Source organism: Leopardus geoffroyi, chromosome C3, assembly GCF_018350155.1.
Source record: "Leopardus geoffroyi isolate Oge1 chromosome C3, O.geoffroyi_Oge1_pat1.0, whole genome shotgun sequence".
Classification (NCBI taxonomy): Eukaryota; Metazoa; Chordata; class Mammalia; order Carnivora; family Felidae; genus Leopardus; species Leopardus geoffroyi.
This window is the reverse complement of record NC_059338.1, coordinates 12649793-12670203: the sequence shown is the minus strand read 5'-3', so window position 1 is coordinate 12670203 and position 20411 is coordinate 12649793. Positions and strand designations below refer to the sequence as shown.

Genomic DNA, 20411 nt, shown 5'->3' with positions numbered 1-20411 from the left:
AACCCAAAGGAAAGGAAAAACCAATCCACAGATTCGGTTTAAAGGAGCCGGGTGAAAAAAAAATAGTATCCTTTGCTGTTTGCATCCAATGGGGAATGCTTTTCCAACACCCTAGTTTCTGTGATTAGCACCCTAAAATCAACACAAGATCAATAGAAATAGTGTTTCCAAAGCAAAAATCTAGTTTTACAGATAAAAGTCATGGGAGAGAGATGCGACGAGCGAGTAGGCTTTCCCAAACAACCTTCTTATCCTAAAGTCAAAACCCTAAAGGACGTCCTAGTCTATACCCTTATAGCTGCTCATTACACAGTGTAGGTAAAGCTTCCCACCATGTGGGCAGGGGGCTGGGGGGGGGGGGGGTGTGGTGAGGCTGACTCCATGTTTCTGTAGGAAACCACAGAGGTTTAGAAAAAGAAGAAATGATTCTACCCAAAGTGAAATACAAGCTCTGCATATGGGATAGGATGGTAGGAGAAATACAGCCTGGTCACCCTTCCCAGGCATGGCTATTGAGAATCGAGGTCCCAGTCAAACTAGTTAAGGCAGGGAAAGCCGAGAGCAGAAGTTTAGGCAGGCCCAGAAAGCTGAACAGGAGCTGGGGACCTGAATATAGGAGCTAGGTCACAGGTAGTTGGTCTGAGACAAAATCACACATAGAAAGCTGAGAAACCAAGAGATCAATATATGTGTTGGGAAAAAGAAACAAAAAAAGATCCAAATTGACCAACATGTTTGATTACTATGTGTGTCAAGATGACTTCAAATTCACACCTCTATCCCAAATGTTTAGAGGCAGGTCAACATCCACAGACATAATCTTTCTCTCTCTATCCTATAACCCCACCCCCCCACCCACCCCTTCCTCTCTCCTGACCATCCAAATGTCCAAGAGTGGACTTTTCATAATAGTCGTATCATTGCCCTCCATATAAAGATCTTTCACTTCCTTCCACAGCCTTCAGGTAAAGTCAAAGCCCCTTAGGTGGTGCCTGAGGTCTCTCATGATCTGGCTCCTGCTTACTTTCCAACACATCTCTCACTGACTCCCATCCCACAACCCACAATCCAACCAGCTGGAACCTCTCAGTTTCCAAACACATCCTACCGTTGGGTCTTACCACATCCCACTCGGCAGAGTTTTCCAAACTTGCTGATTGATAAGAATCACCTGCAAAACTTGTTAAAATGCAAATTTCCAGGTCCTCCTCCAGACCTACAAATTCAGAATTTCCAAGGAAAGGATCTGGAAATGTGTGTGTTTAACAAAACCTTCCAGGTGAAACTTATCATCTAGGAACTCAAGGGAAAGGTCTGTGAGGGCAAGGACTCTGCCTTTTTCGTAGTGTCACATCCAGAAGTCAGCGTAACCACCATCCCCTTTGCCCACAATGCTTGCCCTCCACTCTACTTTTGACCTGGCTAACTCCTGCTTTGTTCACACAACACCAGCACAATTCCTGTAATATAAGAAGCAATTGATATATAATGAATAAATGAGAAAATAATAATAATAAAATGAGTGAGTGCGTCAAATGAGCAGGAAATCTGCAGAGTAGATGGGAGTTCACAAATGGTAGGCAAAAACAAATGTCCCCATACTAGGACAGTATCTAGAAGGCCTGAGCATAGGGATTCTGATTTCAGAAGGAATAAATCCAGGCCCGGAGGCCTTGGCTAACAGATAAGTATCTAGTCACTAAAGGGACTAAGATCACAATGCAGGGATCTTATCAATAATAATGGGGAAGAGCAGAGAAATTTGTTCACTTAGAGAGGTAACTGAAAACAGAGACTCAGCCATACTGGGACTTAGTAACAAGATGGGAACCCAATAACTGGGGAAATGATTGCTAAAATTTGAGTGGTAGCAGCCATAAGACGTTCTTAATAATGAATTACTGAGGGCCCCTTAGAAGACACAATGGGACATAGCAGTATGTACAAGAAGGCATTGCAACCCAGCTCTGAAGGTAGGAAGAAGATACAGGGTCCGAGAGCCTCCCTCCAGGTGCAAAAGAGATTATTAAACTTACTGAGGATTTTCTGCCTCCTTATCAACTAAGACAGTACTTGTCTAGGGTTGTAAGTTATAAAAGGAAATAGCAGAGTTGATTTAATTATACTTGGGAGTATGTGAGGACAGAGAGATTTTAAAAATGTCCAGAAAAATTTGAAAGCTGGACAAATAGGGAAACGAAAGAGAAATGGAGAAAACCTCAGACTGTGCTCTTCTGACACCAGACCCACCTGGTGAAGCTGAGAATGTTTATTAGTTTTCCACAGCTACACTTATTTACGTAATAAAAACTCATCCATAAAGTCTTCAATGGTGGCAAGAAGAAAGCCAGGTGTATTTGAGGTTTTGTGAAGCTCTCAATCTCTCCTTTGTCCTTCGCAGATGGGAGGAAAGAGGCTCGAAGACTCAGAAAGAGAGAAAACCACTTTGCCATTCATGTTGAAACCATGTGTACTTGAGCAGAAATATAACCCATGTGATCCTGATCCATTTACACCATAATCATCAAAATATTGTTTTCCAGGAGCAATTTCGTGTCCACAAAGATTTTTTGAATCTTTTCAGAAACATTTTTAATCCATTTTCCCCCTAAAAACAGGAAGTTGCCTTTGCCAACTGTCAACTGACTCAATCATGAATAAAACGTCCAGATTCCCTTCAAATGTTCAAGGCTCTGAATTCTAGCAGATTTTCATTAGGTCCCATCAGGCTTCCTAAGCTCACAGAGAAAAGACAGCGCTTGCCCAGGTGGGTGAGCTGATTTTCCACAGGTGTTACCAGACGCTGAGCTCACCCAGCAGGTAGGATTCCTGTCCATCCTACACGGCCCCTGTGTTCTTTACTTTTCCATGGTGATCTTGTGTCTTCTTCCTCCCTGCCTTTATTCTTTTCCTTTCCACACTGAACTATATTCAATGCTTAGTTTATGTCAGGCTCTGTTCTACCCAATGCGGTTATCAATGACTAGGATGAGAACAGCTCAGCCCCTTAGAAAGTATGTGAGAACAAGATCAGAGGACAAGCTAATCAACTAGGTGATAGGGATGCCTGGTTCGAATAAAATAACAAGTTATGAGGAAAAATGAAAGTACTGTCTTTAGGTATAAAATATCTACACATAGGTTAAGTGCACAACAAAGAGTGCATTTAAGGAGTCAGAGGCTAAGAGGAACCTCAGCAAACTAAAATGGTTTCCAGTGGAGAGAAATCTAGATGAGGAAGAATCCAAGTAACTTGATAGTATAGCAATTGGGACCATTTAGCCTGAAGATGAAAAGACTTTGGGAGTGTAAGACCACTCTTTGAATAAATTAGAAGACCGATAAACAACCACCAACACATTTGAAAGTCAGATTCACGCAGAAATCAATGCACTAGATGATTCTCAACATGCCTCTGGATCTAAGATTCTGTGTTTCTCCTCACCAAGGCCCAGGCAGCTCTTCACCTTCAGAGTTCCTCAGAGTTTAGAAATTTATAAATACCAGCAACTGGTTTGGAAAGCTCCAATATAAAGTTTTCAACTTCAAAAAGGTCACTGGCTTTTTACCTTGCCTTTTGTCTTCTCGGGCTCTTCTAAAAAGAGATGCCCTTCCATGGAGGAATTACCTTCCCTAAGATTCAAACACAAAAACAAACCCATGCATGAACTCGAAGTATCTCATCAACCTGTAATCAGCTCCCTTTCGCATAGGCACATTCTCTGAGTCTTTCTTAAAATGTCTAAGATCCAATCCCTCCTCTCTTTTCAGGATTTTCAGTTATTGAATTGAGAAGCAAGCAATGGCAAATATATCCGATAATGGAAGAAAACAACAGTCATGATTTCTTATGACGTTTAATAAAATGGGAAAAAGAATAAACTCTGTATAACTATTCTAAAGGTGTTGGGTGTTTGGCCACTTCCTCCTCCCCCCTCCACCCCCCACATAACCATTAACAGTTGTGATGGCAAGAGCTCCAGAACCCAAGACTGGCATTTGACTGACAAGCTAAAAGAGACTGGTGGTGAGCATTCACTGTGCACGCCATCCAAAATATTCCATTTGGGAAAACTAAGACAAGCAAATCAATTAACTTTACAAGAGGAAAGGAAAAAAAGTCCATTTCTCTCTACATTTACCGCTGTGAGAATTGAGAAGACTCCACTTCCAAGAAAACTATTAATTTTTACAATGTCAGCATGCTTTTTTACAAACTGCATTTTTATGATACCATACTCAGTGTTGGAAACATTTTATACTCAAGGGGAAAGTCTAAGCTTTTGCAAAGTGGAGGAACAGTATCGCATTGAAACCATCTGATCTATTTTTTAAAACACCGTATTTAAGCCTACAGAGCTACATCTTTCAAAGTCTTTTATATAGTCTTTTGTAAGACGTCTCATAAGCATTGTAATCCTGGTCTGTCTCTCTTTTGTCTTACCTCCTGCCATACTTTGCATGTTCCAGGAATATACGCTGTCCGTGAAGTCAGACTGCTGGGTGTCACATGCACAGCGCACATATCAACAGAGATTCCTCATGCCCCAGCATGAATTAATCTGCTCTCTCTTCTTTTGGCAAGAGACGAACAGCCAACGTGATTAAAGGGATGAGAAAGTTACTGCAAGAAAAGGTTAAAGGAACTGGAGGTGTTTACCTACAGAAGAGAGTGACTTGAGCATAGCTCTTTAGTCCACTGAGATTTCTTCTGTAAACACTATAAATAATCAAATAAATAAATGATTATACTCCATGTCTATAGAGAAACAAAAGGAAGCATGTTTAAGTCATATCCAGAGCGCTTGCCATTGGACAAAAGAAGGTCTTTGCAAGATTTGAGTGATAAAGCATTGAAAGGATCTCCTCTGGGGGGTTATGGAGGCTGTCTCCCTGTGAAGCTTTCATAAGAGAAGAGTTGTCCCTTTGTCTTGGTTGGTACAAACAAAGAACATCTGTAGCTAAATTGCAGAAATGGGGCCCTGTGGCCCAATGACACCAGAGAGAGAAGAATCTATCCTGTTATAAATGCCTGTGGGAAAGTATTCCCAGAGCTTGCCTTGGTAATCAATTCTAGTACTTAGCAACTTTCCCTGGCAGAGAGTTCCTCTTCACAGGATCAAAATCCACAAGTTAAGTTCAGGTATTTCTCCATGGCAGTGAGGACACACAACACAGCCTTGAGCGGTCCTTGATTTCCTCGCTGATGAAGTGCCTGCTTGCACCCTGGTATCATGGTATTCTATCTGGGCTACTCTCTAATGTGCCCATCCTAGGGCCATGAATAGAAGAGCTCTTCAAAGAGCACCTACACAATTATACTGGCAGTGGACAAAAGAGGCACATGTTCCCCTTGGTGATCTCAGAAGGCACCTGCAGCAAATTCAACTGAACTCAGTAAGTACATTTTTCATGACTATCTTTGCCCAGCTCTAAGCTAACTGCTGGGAAGGAACACAAGAAAAGTATGTCATAGTATCTGCCTCAAGTCACTACAATATTTTAGGTAAAAATGAAGCATATTCCTACGAAAGAAAGGGAGTGGGACAGCTTTTGTTAAATGATGAGGTGACAGAGTGAATAAGTGATAAAGAAACCAGATGTGACAGAGGCATCTGTGGGCTAGAATGGCTGGGCAAGCCTTCCTGCTGGTGATGCGACAAATGTTGGAAAGCTGAGTACATGCCTCAGCTAATCTTCCATCTATATGCTTCCCAGGTTGACTTACACTCTTTTCTCTCTGTGGAGCACACTAACCGATGCCCACAAACAGCCAATCCCTCTTGCCTTGTAGGGACTTGTCTTGTGAACATCTTATACCAGCTGAATTGGTTTTTGCATAGTTCTTTCAGTGTTTTAGTATTAGTGTTTTTACATAGAGATCCAACTGGAAAGCATGGTTTATATAAAGAAGGACACATGACCTCTAATCCCTGGACTCATACTCAGAAAAAATAAATTAGCCACGGCCATACTTTTTTTTTAAGGCATTCAAAATGTGTTCACTTATGTATTTTTAAGATACAAGAAAATGTTAATGCTAAAATATATGTACTATCATTTCTAATGATTCTTTATTTTAAATGACTTAATTAATCAGTCAACTACTTACCCCATAGCATTGGACATCATCACTGGAACAGAAGGCAAAAGAAATGGATTCTAGCTTTTACCCTCCCCTGGAACTCGGCAAGTCCATTCCTTTCCTGGCCCCAGTTTTCAGTTCTATAAAAGAACTGGGGTAAAGTAGGTCTCTCCATGGCCCCTTCCATCCTTGGCATTCTAAGAATCGATGACACCAGCTTTCATGAGCTCGCTGCGCATTATAAGCCCGTAATAAAAACCCGTTAACTAACAATCATTTGTACTTTTTACTGTCCCAACATAGCACATCTTGAAATGTTCTGGGGCTCCAGCACCCTTGGAGCTGCATGTGACTTGACTGCTTTTTCTCAGCAGGAAATATGGTATCTTAATTTCGATCTGCATTGGGTTTGAAACACAACGGAAAGCAAGGTGTGTGAGAAAAAGACACTTCCTACAAGTGGAAAATTATGAGAAAGGGTTATTAGGGAGCATTAACTTCTGGGGAAAACCAAATCCTTGATGCTTTCGGCCTATGCCTCAAGAGGAGACATGAGAAATACAGTAAATTCCCATTACATAGAGACAAGACGTGTCTTTCCCAACAAAGAAGCGCTACAACCTGGGAGAAAAGAAAAGGACCTGAAAATACAAAAATAAAATAAGAAAGCTACTAAATGCAATCTGATGTCCTGGGTTGAATCCTGAAATAAATTGGGCATTAGTGGAAAAACTGGTGAAAGCTGCATAAATTCTCTAAACTAATTATTGGTAATGTGTCAATGGTTAATTTCTTAGTTTTCAGAAATGTATGATGTTACACAAGAGGAAGTTGAATGTAGGACAGACAGGAGTTCTCTGGACTATCTTTCCAATTTTTCCAGAAATCTAAAATTATTCCAAAATTAAAAAGTTTATACAAAAAAAGAAATGAGGGGCACAAAAGACAACAGAGACCTGCAGAGTCTCTACGGAGAAGAAGAGTTTCATGGAGAGAGAGAAAGAGAGAGACAAAGAAGTAAAGACACAGAAAGGGAGACACAAAAAGGGAAAGACAGAAAGAAACAGGGAAGTGACGAATTCATGATGAAGAAGTGTAGCTCAATCTTAGTTTTTGTTTATCCCTTTTGTGGTCTCGTTATTCTGCACCTTTAGTGTTCGTTAGCATTAGTCTACAGCGAGTGGGGCATGAGCGTTTAACGGTTTTTTGCTAAAATGCTGCACTGTAATAAAGGCAGCTCCTTCCCTACCCACTTACTGCTGACTCAAATACTACCAGGATGGGAAGAAATATCTGCAATTTGTACTTTGTTGGCACAAAAACAGGATTCAGTAATCAAGGGGTAACCCATGATGTTGCTTTTGCCCAAACTCTCAACAAGGAAAATTATTTTTCCAGCAAAACTGGAAATCTCCTTGGGTCACTCCCACTCCCCATCTCTGATACTGAGTTTCTCTGAAAAGTGCCCTTTTTTTTTTTTTTTTTTTTTTTTTTGCTATAAGCCTTTTAACGTTATGTTTGGAGATTACCACCCTGCAGCCCAGGAGAGAGAATGTTCAGCCCATTCTCCTACTGACAAGGACCAGAACCACGTAACTGTAACTTTTTGCTATCCTTTTATTGGAATAAATCCTTTCCTGATTACATTTAGGCCCAAAGGACATTCCTAAGAGTGATCAAAGCCAAATTTGGGGCACAAAATATTTACCAAAGCTTTCACAGTGGCATGGCCATCCGCCCAGGAAGGCAGTGACCAAGTAACTCACATGCAGGAAAATTATAGGACATTTATTTTCCATTGAAGAGGAAAGAAATATTCACAGATGATGCTTCTATGGGTCTTTTGCAGACAGGGAATAACAAACATTCATGGGCTCTCCAGTTACCTTCTCCCTTTATATCTGGGTCTCCTTCCATCAAGGGCCGGTACAGCCAAAGTGATAGGAGTACAAAAAAAAAAAAAAAAGGAAAAGCTCATCTCAGAAAATACAATCTTAATGGTCTCCAGAGGAAATATGGCTTCTTTAGGAATGATTGATCATCTTTAGGCTCCAGAATTTAATGCTCAGTCACATCATGTATTCTGTAATATTGGTTTAATTAAATCAAAAAACTCAAGTAAAGAGAATTTTAGTGCTAGAGTTTATCATCTCATCCAATTCTTTCATTATTTGACCACTTAGCCATAAAAATACAATGAGAAGGATGACTGCTTTACCAGTCACCGCGGCTAACAGGGGCAGGATGCTCCTCTCACGGCCATTACCACCTAGAAATGAATAGTGGCCACGGACTGCAGAGCCTGGAAAAAAGAGCAGGGGACTGGACAGACAGACTGGTGCATGGTGAGGACCCGAAGCAGACGCGTCAGTGATTCCCCGGGGTGAGGCAGCCCTGGGCAGGAAAGATACACAATACCACCCTCTTGGAAAACCTTGAGTGAGCCACAGCCAGCGAGACAGTTTTGTATTCTAAAATATTGATTTAATGTCACTTAGCTCTCAGACCGTTCACTTCAAAGGGACAGTGAAAGCCTACGCGGTTCAAACTCCAAATTGAAACACGAATAAAGACTTTTACAACTCTTAACGGTGGCACATGAGCTGCAAAACAACCGGTCTGTTGCTGGGCTCTACGTCTCTTTGATTTAACAGTTTCTTCATTGGAAACGAAAATGTGATTAATGACACGGAATGATCGTATGTTACCAGGCCCCAGAGAGTCATGAGAGGAGAAGAGGAACAAAAGGGAGAGAGAACAAGAAAAACCTGCCTTTCCTCCACGCTCTCAGAACTCTGCTCTTCCCTGGGGAAGCTGCCTGTGACTGTAAAGGAGGCTTCTGTGACAGCAGCCATACGGGAGGTGAACACACCTCCTTCAGGAAACTCACGAGGGACAGTTTAATGAATTACTGACCTCCTAAGAGCATCTGGAGGCCCAGCTACTTTGCTGGAGTTGAGGGGGCAATCGGCGGGCTTACTCCCATCCCTAAGGGCAAAATAAAAATTAAGAGGTGATCACTCAGCCACAGAGAGTAGAGGAAAGTACTCTATCGCCAGTGTGAGTAGAATCCAAGCATTATAGGCTGGAAGCAGATCTGGAAATACAATATACTCTATTCTTTGTTCGACTCAAAGGCATTCGAAAGCAAAACTAATGTGTTCCTCAAGTTTCACGCCTCTGAGAAAATAGCCCTCTATATTAGGAACATTGTTGTACCAAAAAAAAAAAAAAAAAAAAAAAAAAAAACAAACGAAAACAAAAGCAAAGACAAAAAAACGCCCTTGAGATCCATGCCCGATAAGTAGCGCCACCTTATAATGAGGTACTGTTGGCCCTTCGGTTCCTAATCTTTCTTTAACGGTGTCCAAGATCAGCCTGTCTCAGACTGGATCCCATTCAATATTAAGACCTTATAGTGAGGTTTTGGCAGGCATTTGAAAGTCAAAGGAAAAAGCAACCAGCCGCCTCTAGTAACATTTTATTATTTTCATCATATATACTGAGGAAGCAATTTTTTTGGCCACGTTAGGATAGGCAGCCACTTAAACCACTATATTCAACTAGAAAGGCTGAAGTCATTATTAAACCCCACCTCACAATCTAGAGAGAAAAGTTGCTTCTCCTATCAAATATTAGGAAATGTTTAGCATAATTCAGGGGTCAGCCATCTGTGACCCGGGATCCTCCCCACTGCCTATATTTTAAAAAAAGTTTTATTGGAAAACAGGAATGCCCATTCATTGACTTCATTCACAATACAATGGCAAAACTGAGTAGTGATCACAGAAACCATACAATCCCATGGAGCCAGAAACAACTCAGTATCTGGCCCTTTACAGAGAAAATTTGCAGACCCTTGGGTGAGCCACAGCTTGGTCTTCTAAACAAGATTGCCTTGATTCGGGAACTGAGAAAGATATCTCTTAATGGACAAAACAATCTCTGAATGGTCATGGATGGAAATATATTTCCAGAGGCACACGCATTATTCTGCATAATAGAATCAATTCTCAGTATATACTTCCTCTCTGGTAGAAGCCTATCATTTTGCCATATTGGAGCTAGGGCAGAGTCATGAAGGCACTCGGCATCACGTACTGTAAATAAAATTGAACTCTCCAATGGCTCTTGTTCAAATCGTATTTATAAGCACTATGGCTTGCTTTCATCGGTGTGTGTTTTTCTTCAGAATTAAGTAAAAAAAAAAATCTCATGACATAACGTTCATCTGCTTAGGAATTATCTGAAGATTGTGGAAAAGCCATCATGGTTTTCAATGACTTTTTTTTTTTTAATCGCAAGCCGTCCCTTTTGACTTCCCTTTTCACTTTCAAAAGGGAACATGAAAAGAATTACACTCCAGCCCTCTAAACATAATTCCCTGAAGACTAACTGATCAAATTGACTCTCTTTTTGACTCAAAAACATTCTGTGTCTGTCTATATTATCTGTCCAGCTAAAAGAGACTGATGAAACATGAATGAAATTAATGCTGTCCCAGTTCAATAGTTTCTTTTCAATTGTTTTTATTTTGCCTACCCAAGTCACTTGGCCTCAGTTGCCCAAGTCATGGGAGCTTTGCTCGTACTGGATACCCTTCACTCTAATCCCCAAAGCCTCATATCCTGTTTTTCACTCTCTCTTGATTTTAGCAGATGTTGTCTATTAATGTGTCTGAGAGCTTAGGATGTTCCAATTATTGACTAAAGAAACAGGCTGTTTTCACTCTGTGTGCTTCCCCACAGTTACTATCCATTTGTCACTTGCAAGAGTGTGACCATCGGGATAAATGAATCACAAATTAGAATATGTGGAATGATCAGGCCATGAAGATTCAGACTCTGGGGATCAGAAAGCAGCAACGCCACAGCTGCCCCATTGTACTATCACAACAACTCATAAACTCTCACTTGTCTCCAATGATCCAGGCAAAGTTTCCCTGTTTTTAAAAATCTGCCATCCATCTGACCTTCCTTTTTTGGGTGTCAAAACACAGTATAAATCCAGAGCTAAGCTCCGAGTGGGTAGTGAATGTTGTCTTGTTGGTTGAACGTAAGTTCACTGGGAAAGCTGGACGAAGCTGAAGCTAGAAATGGCAGCATGAGCCCTGATCATCTTGCTAAGGCATTTGGTGCTTATTCTCAAGGCCACAGAGAGCCGGCAAAAATGTTTCACTAGTCAGAACAACTGGGTGCTGGAGCTCCATTCACTTCTCATTAGCTGGTTGGTTTGGGATATTTGTCCTTAAGTTTTACCAGCAGTTGAATGAAGAAAGTAAAAACCACTTTATGCGGATCACAGCATAGTTCAGCGGAGTAAATGAGATAGGTGTGCAGAATGTGTGTAATGATAAGGCTTAACAATTGCCATCATATTCATCATCATAGCCCAAGTTAGCCAATGAATTTCAACTCATTGAAACCAGATTAGCAGAGTAGACCCAAAATGCCTGGGCTTGAATCCTGGCTCTACATCTTCCTATATGGTTTACCTAAGCTTCAACTTTCTCTTTCAAAGAAACAGTTATACTAATAGTATCTACTTCACAACCTACTAAATGACAAATATTTAGGGTGGGAATTAAAAGAATGCATGTCAAACATTTAGGACAAGGCTTGACACACGGTAAGAGATAAGGGTTGGCGTTACCATCATCTTCATTAATAGCTCACAGTGGGAACGTAGGTGGGTGTAAGGACAGAGCCGCTTTACCCCACGCCAAGGAGTATGGGCAGAGTCACTCCAGTGGAGAAATGTTCCCAGTCCATAGATGTCTTTCTTAGATCAGTGAGCAGCATGCCTAGCTCAACAAAACGTTAGTTACTTCATTCAGCAGTGAGCATTCAACAAACATGTGTTGAGGACCTAATTTATGCCACACAATGTGGAATACAACTGAGGAAGACCATCTAGAATTTAGATTGCACAAACCAAACAACAGACGGTGATAAGTTCAGGGTGCTGAAGGAATTCACAGCAGAGTCACCTAATCCATTCCAGGAAGACTGGAAAGGGCTTCTTAGAGGAAATAATGGCTAAGTCAAGACTTGAAGCAGGAAGAGGAAATGGCCACGAAAAGCAGCATGGGGCAGGAAGGATATTTCATCAGAGGCAACAAGATGGGGAAAGTCCCAGGGGCAAGAGGGGTCATGGCAATCCATAGACTGAAATAAAATTAATATGGCTGGAGAGTCGAATATAATGGGGAAATATGGCATAGAAAAGGAGTCTCGTGGCAGAGGGCACTGAATGTATGTTATACATTCCAAAGCCACCAGAAAATAAAAGGTTTCAAGCAAGGGAATGTGATATAGCCATCTTGGCATTTAGAAAAGAAATTGAAAAAAATGAGTGGCTGTGTGTAGAGAATAAAGTTGCCTAGCTGAGAGATAATCATGACTTCTACTTTCCACCCTTAACAATCAGCCATTTAAGGGCAGCAGCAGGTAGGTTTGAGATATCCAAGGACATGGGGAATGGTGAGGGACTGAACAGTAAGCCACAGTTCCTAAGAGTGGAGGAACTCTTGGTTCTTATCTCCGAGTTTCAGTTGTGCTCAGTGATCAAGAACCATAGTGTTCCAATTTATAGTGACAGCATGTGACAGGGATTCAAAAATCATACAAATGTATGTGCTTGCCATATTTCCCACCTCCCCCACCCTCACCTGCCTTTGAAAAAAAAAAATAAGTTCTTGCTTTTGTGCTCAGCTTTTATAACCTTCTTTGCTGCAAAGAATGAAGAAAAAAAGCTCCAACACAAAAATTGAAAGATATCAAGAGACCAAGTTGATTTACCTAATAAATAATTGATCCAGAAAGAGGAGGAAAGGGGCCAGAAACATAACTGTGTTTGTAAAAGTTTGGGAAAGCTTAACACAGAGAGATATTTCAGGGTGCGGGAAAGGGTAGGAGACATTAGGAACAAGATAAATGAGGGGAAACATATTAAGGAATTTTCCTTTCTTATAAATGATGTAATCGCATAACAGTGCAGCAAGATGTAAATTGTTTTTCAGTTATTTTGAAGGCAGGACAGGCCTTTCTCTGACTGTAACACCATGCTGAAATGGGGCCACAAGACCCCTAAGCTATGAAGCTTACCTACATAATGAGGAGACTTCCCCAAAACCAAGATCCATTTCCAAAGAAAGTTTGCTTAGAATTCTCACTCAGGAGGAAAGATAAGAGGAAAAAATGAAGAACCATTTTTTTCCACATCCCAATGCATAGGATATAAAGAATTTTGGCAGACGCTGTTTTTTTCCCTTCCAATTTATGCTCACTTAATAGTATTTAATAAGAAAGGTCTTGGGAAAGATGAATGAAAAAGAAGCTCCAAGGAAAGAATGTGGCCCTGGAAAACCCTGAGCAGCTACACTGGGGAGGGAAGAGAGTTGATGGTATAATCATTATCTGCTCAGAACACAGCAGAGGAGGGACTGGTGTTCTTTTGCTGCCTAAAATATTTCACATAAACGAATCAACCATGGAAGCTAAATCAAACAGTTTAACAGACGAGAATAAGATATCTAAAGACCACAGAAATGAGAGAAAATTACTGCTTTAATCGACCAAAAATGTAACTGTGATTTATAAGGAATTCAAAAATATGTTTATCTCTTATTATCAGAAAGCAATTATCCCAAACAAACAATTGCTCAGCCTGTTGGGGAGCGAGGAGTGTTTGGGAGCCTAAGAAAGCAGGCCACCCAAGGCATTGGAAGGTGCAAGGCAAAACAGTGCTTTTCTAATTGTTTTTTAATTTTATTTGTTTTTAAGAGAGAGACAGACAGAGCACGAGCAGGGGAGGGTCAGAGAGAGAGGGAGACACAGAATCTGAAACAGGCTCCAGGCTCTGAACTGTCAGCACTGAGCCCGACGCGGAGCTCAAACTCACAAACCACGAGATCGTGACCTGAGCCGAAGTCGGAGGCTTAACCCATTGAGCCACCCAGGTGCCCCAAGAACAGAGATTTTCTTTGCAAAATTGTGTGGTTGAGTCTCAAGTTGAAACTTACACTGTTTACATAGCAGGATGAGGGCTTGGGATGTTTTGTTATTTTCATTCTGAAAACAATAATGAGCTTGTCTCTGCACAAACATTTTATCTAGTCTATTGCACAGGAAGTAGAAAATTGGGTGTAACTGAGAATGTTGCATAAAGCCTTCACATTGCCACCAAATGGCTAGCAGCCTGTATTTTCATTCTAGATGCAGAAAAGGGGAAATTTATGGGAAAGGGAAATTGTGTGTGTATATTTGGATACTAGATGTTCATTCACCATTCACATTTATGGAAAAGCTGAGATATTCTATTTTTAAACCTTGACGTTCAGCTATAAAGGAAAATCAATTTTGAATGTGCATCATTGGAATAGAGTTTCTCCCATTTGTTCTGGACGCTAAGAACTAATTACCAGCTCCACACTGGTTGGCAGCCTCTGTCAGGATGCCACGGCAAGACACACACTGTAGTCTACAAATAACAATAGAGTGTGTGGTTTTCCTCATTCAGCGGGATATGCCAATACATGCACACACAGGGAACTCTTTCCCCCGCACAGTCCCCAAAGAAGGATGGAACAATTAGGATCTAATCCTTGTATGGCCGCAACCCTGGAAACCGAGTGAGCAATTACCAGGGACTCAATCCAGGCATCACCAAAAGATGCAGATGGTTATTAATCGGTATGTGAAGACACACGGTACTTTCTCTCCAATCCCCTACTACCCACAGGAGAGAATCAGAATCAACAATAGGGTCATATAGAGTGGCCATTTCAGTCCACTTTTATTTCTAAATGATTATCTCAACTTTGTGGAACAAGGATGGCAAGTAACTTATCATTGTGTGCGTGAGTGTGTGTGTGTGTGTGTGTGTGCGCGTGTGTATAAACTGAGTAAGGTCAGCTGCCCTTCCACAAATTTTCTGGACTACTAATGAGCACCCAAAAGCAGAAGACCAAATTCCCAGGCCGGTGTTTCTCCCATTAGACCGCGGAGTTTCCTGTGGCCATGCCTCCAGACAGGGCTACAGCAGTGTTATGCTGTTACAAACCCCTATGACAAAGTTCTAATCTGCCCTACAGCGTAGCAGTGAATTAAGTCATTTCTTTGGTGGTCATTAAGCAATACAGGGGATCCCTGCCACACAAACACGGGTATTACTTTTAAGCCCAATAGCAACCATCCACTGATAATCTACTTATCAGTTAGAAGCTGTAAAAATATACATCACCATGTAAACAATCACTTGGCATCCCTTTCTCACTTGGCATTTTGTAGACATTCTCAAAATGCTGGTATTCATCCTGTCACACCATGTAATGTGTGGATGAAGTAGGACCTGGGAGTATTTTGAGGAACCACTAAGTTCTGGGGACCTCTGGATTAATAGAGATACCAACCAGGAAAAGTTGGATTATTCTAAAGCCAGAGCATACTTACAATTACCCACCAAAGCCAAATGTAAATTCTAAGTCGAGTTTAAACCTCTTCTGTAAATCCTTTAATAATTATCTTCCCGGATCCATCGTGCCGTTGGAAAGGGCTTTCCACCATAGATAAGTTACAGAACATACAATATTCCACTTAGAATATTTTAAGTATGAATTTTACAATCTGCAAAATTGGGTCAGGTTTATTCATCAAAGATCGCTAAAACAAGAATCTCACTGTTCTAGCCATCACTTGGATCATATTTACATGAAGATATTAGGTGAAGCCTATTGTGGTGCTCCCCTCTTGTTACGAGTCTTTTTTTTTTTTTTTAAGATGTCCTCATGGGGCATCTGGTGGCTCAGTTGGTTAAGCGTCCAACTTCAGCTCAGGTCATGATCTCACAATTCATGAGTTCAAGCCCCACATCAGGCTCTCTGCTGTCAGCATAGAGCCTGCTTCGGAACTTCTGTCCTCCTCTCTCTCTGCCCCTCCCCTGCTCTCCTCTCTCTCTTTCTCTCTCTCTCTCTCTCTCTCTCTCTCACTCTTGCTCTCTCCCTCCCTCCTTCCCTCAAAATGAATAAACTTAAAAAAAAAAGACATCCTCATTATGGATATGAGAATGTAAGAAATACCACTTTAATTTGGGACCAAGATTCTTCCAGGAATAACACCACCATAGGACATAATAGTGGGAGACCATCTGTTTCTTCAAGCAAGATGATTGTGTAAGGATTGTATGCATGCAAACTGAATATCTTAAAAATTACTCAAAACCATGAAATCTTCATTTCAAATGTAATCATTCATTCAACACTTGGAGTTCTGTTCTTCCTGGAACACTAATTCTAAGGAGAGAAATTTTCTGGGGTTGAAAATCAGAGCCGATGAACACTTTTCAGAGGGGTCCTGGGGTAAGTTGTCTTTGCTCATACGCTGCCTTTAAATATAAGGTCCTCCTCTGAATGACTGCTCAGGGTAAATTCATCTCCATTCCTGGAAAAAAATGATGCTAGGTGACAACGCGGGATCATACTGGAAAAAAAATATTTCCCTTGGGATATAGACAGCCACAACCCTCGGTGATCATCAGTAAGAAGGTTTTCATCTCTCTGAAATAGATCAGAGCTGTGAAAACAGTAGAACTGAAAAAATGGTCAAAAATGTATAAATATTATCTCCAACCCCACCACAACAAGCTAAGTGTTGGAGTTAAACACTGGGATTAAACAATATCAAAGGATAATTGCAAAGAGCCTCCTCAGCTTGTGCATGATAGAAATGATAATAGATGATTCCAAACCTAAAATTACAAACTGCTCCAGTTGGTGAACCTAGAAATTATTGGCTTATATAAAAGATAATACTTGAGGTCTAGTACAATGAAAAGTTTCAGCCTGAGGGAAAAGAAAAGGTAAAATGCATTTGTAACATAGGAAATGTAGTGTTTCTCTGACATAGTAAAATAGTCTCAACTTATCCTCAAACAAATGTCCCTTTGCTGATAAACATGTCTCAACCAGATTGGCAAAGATGGGACGAGAAATCTCTGAATCTTGCCTGGTGTTGCATATTAAACTGTTCTCGTTCATAGGGAGGAGCAGTGGATACAAAACCATGGGAATTCAGTTGGTGTTGGACGTTTGCCCTAAGCACATTTTACAAAGAAAAGCCGTTTGTGTATGGAAAAACAATAATCTAGTCAGGAGCAAGCCCCTGTGTGTTTTGCAATCAAAGGGATAGTTGCGGAGCTCTAACTTGCTTGCCAATGTTACAGGGAGTCTTCAAAAAGCTAAAACAGCAGAGATTATAAAGTCCATATGTTGGCTGACCTATTCCTAGTCCTTCTTGGAAGAGCAATGGTAGTTAAAGGCAGGCAGAAGGGTGGGTAGCAGCAGGTGGGTCATGAGTTTTGGATTTACATTGGGTTGTTTTTGTATTTCCATTAAGTGAGAACTGATGGAATCCCTAGGATAAGACTGGAAACATCTTTCTGGCCCTTCTAAATAGGAGTCATTCGACTAAGACCTATCTGTGACACACGTGTGGAAAAAGCAATAGTATCCAGGTACATGAATGTGAAGTATAGCAAACCCTTGACTATAAAGATTAATTAGAATGGGCACTAACAGAAATATGGACATCATCCTGAGCAGTATTTCAGGACCCTTCTTCTTCAGAGGAAATAGGAGAAATCATTCATCCTCACAACAAAGGATCCAAAGGAATCGCATAGTAGGTGAGATACCTGTTCTCCAAAGATTGGCTTCATAACATAGACATTATCTCTGAAGAGATATAGTATCAGTTATTTATTGCTACATAACATACCAAACCCAAACTCAGGGGAGTGAAAAAAACAATTTATTATTTCTCATGATGCCGTGGGTTGATGGGGCTGAGCTGGGCAGTTCTCCCCTGCCTGGTAGATCCAAGGTCATTCACGTGGCTTCGTTCATCTGGGCCATCAGCTGGGGCTGGAATGTCCAAATGACCTCTCATGTTGCACAGCCTCCTGCCACATGATGTCTCATTTAGTAGTCTAGCCTGAGCTGCTTTCCAGCATGGTGATTAGTTTCCAAGAGGAAGACCTTGCAAGATGACAAACCCCACTGTGCAAGCACTTTACCAGTCTATGCTTGCACTGTGTTTGCTAACACCCCATAGATCACAGTCATTCACATGGCCAAGCCCATGTGCATTGTGGAAGAGGCTACAGAAAAGCATGGATACTGGAAGGCAAGGTTCACTGGGACCACATATATAACAGTCTATAACAGACTCACAGGGAGTTTGCATCCCATTACATTGTATCACATTATTTGTTTTCTATTATATCAGTATCACATTACATTTGTGGCATTGCATTGACTGAGAAATTCAAAAGCAAAGTGTGACTGCATTAGGCCACAATAACTGGTGGGAAAACTCCTTACCACTCCTGGGGATGGTTGGTTTATTAACTATCAATTTCACCTCATTCCCTCCCATCCCACTAATGTAATCTCGTCTTTTCACATCACTGAAGGACGCATTTTGAAGAAAGGATACCAAGCCAATGGAGGAGGGAAGATGGCTGCCATCAGATTTGCAAAATATTTTATCGTTTGTATTTTATTACTATGCATTAATTACTAGAATATGTACACTTGCTTCAAGTTTCTGATGCATTTATGAAAGCCAAAACTCACTTGGGCCCTCTTGGCTGCTTTACAGACCAAGGCGGTCCCCCTACCTGAGACCAGGCCAAGTGCTATTGCCTGGGATCCTTAGTCCATTTTGGCACCAAAGCATTACGTGCCAAAGTCAGATACTTAAGACAAATCATTTCCAACTGGCCTGTCATTCCTTCAATGAATGAAAACCAACTTTGCCTCCAACTCGTCCCTACCCCTTATATTCTCAATCTCTTCATTCCTCACCCATTGTGGGCTTTTCTCCATACCCGCTCCCCCACTATTGACTTACCACTGACATCACCCTCCACAATCCTTCTAACACCTTCTTCTTGTTGTGAATACAGCTACAATAATCTTTTCACTGAATTCTACACCTACCTATGTCTCCAGCAGAGCATATTATGAGCCTAAAGCCTTCTCTTTCTGCTTTCACACACTCTTCTACTCTCGTGTAAAAGTTCACCTTTCTATGAGATCTGGACCATTTGGCAACATCACTCTCAAGCCCTACTATGGCCGTCTACAACGTGAATGCTGCTGACCCCAAAGTCCATTTCTCTAGCCAAGTCCTCCCCTGGCCCAAGACTTCAGACTTGTAGCTATACGTCTGCTGCTAGAAATCTCCACCTGTTTATACCACAGCCGTCTTAACTTCCATGGTTTGAAAGCGGACCCACTGTCTTTGCTTAAATTGTTCCTTACTTCATTGTCATCTGTATCAACATTACCCTTAAAAACTCAGAAGTCATCCTTGATGATCTCCTCTCCTTTACTCCTCGTGTCCATTGGTCACTGAGTCCCATAGGTTTCCAGTTGAAATATTTTTAGAATCCTCCTCCCTCTTCCCATCCACCACAGCCTATTTCAGCCCCCAGCATATCTTCCCCGCCCTACTGACGCCATGTCCTAACTAGCTAACCCGCTTCCAATTTCGTTATCCTTAAGTCCTTCCTGTGCACAGCCACCAGCATGAGAACTGACAAATCCAACACTGCCATTGCTTAATTTAAAAACACCTTGGGGCGCCTGGGTGGCGCAGTCGGTTAAGCGTCCGACTTCAGCCAGGTCACGATCTCGCGGTCCGTGAGTTCGAGTCCCGCATCAGGCTCTGGGCTGATGGCTCGGAGCCTGGAGCCTGTTTCCGATTCTGTGTCTCCCTCTCTCTCTGCCCCTCCCCCGTTCATGCTCTGCCTCTCTCTGTCCCAAAAATAAATAAATGTTGAAAAAAAAAATTTAAAAACACCAATGAGTCCCTATTCATTTCTTTTGCAAAGCGTTGAGCATTTTCTGTATGCCAGGCATTGCTCGAGAGCTGAGGGTACAAGAGTGAACCAGACAGTTTTAGTCTTCACAGAATTGCATTCTGCTGGAAAATACAATAGCAAAATAATTTTTGAAATAGATCAGTAATACTATGTCAGGAAATGATAGGTGCTCTAAAAAGAAAAAGGTAAAGGAATAGAAGTTGTCAAGAAGTGTCAGGGATGACCTTTGAGGGAAAGCAGAATGAGAAAGGGAGCCAAGGAGATTCTTAGGGGAAGATGGCCCCACCAACCTCAGGATGAAGTCTAAGTGTGTAACACCATAGACAAAACACTCTGCACTGACTTCTACAAACTTTCCCCTCTCTTTACTACCTCTCACTTTTCACCAGCAACACTGAGCTGTCTTAGTTCTCCAGAGTCACCGTCTATTTCTTACTTT

At 41.4% G+C, this 20411-nt stretch overlaps 1 long non-coding RNA gene across 1 annotated transcript in view; it reads right to left on the bottom strand.

Moving 5' to 3' along the window:
• Positions 1–4991, bottom strand: part of LOC123586499 — a 53500-nt gene extending 48509 nt beyond the window's left edge. Inside the window, exon 1 of the long non-coding RNA XR_006706836.1 lies at positions 4445–4991. This is a non-coding gene — a long non-coding RNA (uncharacterized LOC123586499). The remainder of the gene's footprint in view (positions 1–4444) is intronic.
• Between the last annotated feature and the right edge of the window lie 15420 nt (positions 4992–20411).